The sequence below is a fragment of the Callithrix jacchus genome, chromosome 20 (assembly GCF_049354715.1).
Source record: "Callithrix jacchus isolate 240 chromosome 20, calJac240_pri, whole genome shotgun sequence".
Classification (NCBI taxonomy): Eukaryota; Metazoa; Chordata; class Mammalia; order Primates; family Cebidae; genus Callithrix; species Callithrix jacchus.
In genome coordinates, this window is record NC_133521.1 from 20,133,248 (window position 1) to 20,134,956 (window position 1,709).

The window sequence follows — 1,709 nt, forward strand, 5'->3', positions numbered from 1 at the left end:
AGAGAAAGAGTGTTTGGATTCGTACAGCGAGAGAGAGCATTTGGATTCCATAAACACATACACACACGTGTGTGTGTGTGTGTGTGTGTGTGTGTGTGTATGTTTTTATGAAATCCAAACTTAGATGGGGGGATAAGAATGTGGCTGTGAGGTGGAATATCTAGTTACACCGCTGAGTAACATAAGAGAAAAAGGGGGCCGGCGCGGTGGCTCAAGTCTGTAATCCCAGCACTTTGGGAGGCCGAGGCGGGTGGATCACGAGGTCAAGAGATCGAGACCATCCTGGTCAACATGGTGAAACCCCGTCTCTACTAAAGATACAAAAAATTAGCTAGGCATGGTGGCGCATGCCTGTAATCCCAGCTGCTCAGGAGGCTGAGGCAGGAGAATTGCCTGAACCCAGGAGGCGGAGATTGCGATGAGCCGAGATCGCGCCATTGCACTCCAGCCTGGGTAACAAGAGCGAAACTCCGTCTCAAAAAAAAAAAAAATAAATAAATAAGAGACAAAGGGAAGTAAAAGGCAGTTCACCAAGGCAGGGAAATCTTTGATCATATATTTAAAACAGACAATAATCACATTAAACGGCTCTCTCTGGGAGGGGAAGATTTTATATTTTAATGTGGTAAATATATACGTAGCCTTGTGTAGACCTCTACATGAGCCTATTTCTCTTCTACTAGGTTGTAACCCTTTCAAAGACAAGAAACACATCTTTTAAAAATATTTTTTGTTAACATCTATCCTGGTAAAGAGGATTTACAGCAAATGATCACATGATATATTTTCTCCACAATGTGAGCTGGGGGATGTTGGTTGAAGTTGACTTTTCTATCTGGCTGTTTAATAGGACTTCTTTCTAATTTCACCATTCTTCTCACTATTTTCTTCTCAGTCTACCCTAAGGGATTTCTTTATTTGTTCAACAACTATTTATAGAGTGCCAGGTACTATTTTAGGTAATTAAATGACTTTAAATATGAAATTTCACTAGACCTGCATGTGACAAACTTCTGTTAGTTATATTCTACTGCATTGCTGACATAATTTTTAATTAGAGGTGAGTTCATTCTTATTTAGTGCTTTATCCTTAACATTTACTTAATAACTTTTAGCTAAAATGTTTGAGTGGAGAATTCATTCATTCTTATTTAGTGCTTTATACTTAATATTTACTTAATTTTTAGCTAAAATATTTAAATGTTTTAAAATAAAATTTTATGTCACCACCTGTTATGGAATGAATTGCATTCCCCTCAAAAAATTATACATAATCCTGTTGTACATAAACGTGATGATGTGCTTCAGTGCTTACGTGTGAGACGTGCCTCTCGCTAATGTTATTATAATGTTGGCACATTACCTGTCTGACATTTTATATATACATATCATATGTTGAAATCCTAACACCCATTTCCTCGAATATGACTTTCTGCAGATGGGGGTCTTTTTTGAAATAATTAAGTTAAAATGAAGACATTAAGGTGGCTCCTAATCCAATATGACTAATGTGTTCATAAGAAAAAATTTAGATGCAGGCACATAAGTAAGGTGTCCCTAAATGTATTTAAAGAAAATACATTACTCTTGTTTAAACTATCCAATGTGTGATACTTTGTTACAACAGCCCTAGACACTAATATACTTCCATAATTGCAAAATCATTTTTACTTGCAATGCAAACATAATTATTAAAAATAATTGTACCT

At 36.2% G+C, this 1,709-nt stretch overlaps 1 non-coding gene across 1 annotated transcript; it reads left to right on the forward strand.

The window, feature by feature from the left end:
* Positions 1-1,273: 1,273 nt before the first annotated feature.
* Positions 1,274-1,373, forward strand: LOC118149816 (small nucleolar RNA U13). Its single transcript, XR_004737529.2, has one exon. It is a non-coding gene; the product is annotated as a small nucleolar RNA U13 (small nucleolar RNA).
* Positions 1,374-1,709: the final 336 nt, after the last annotated feature.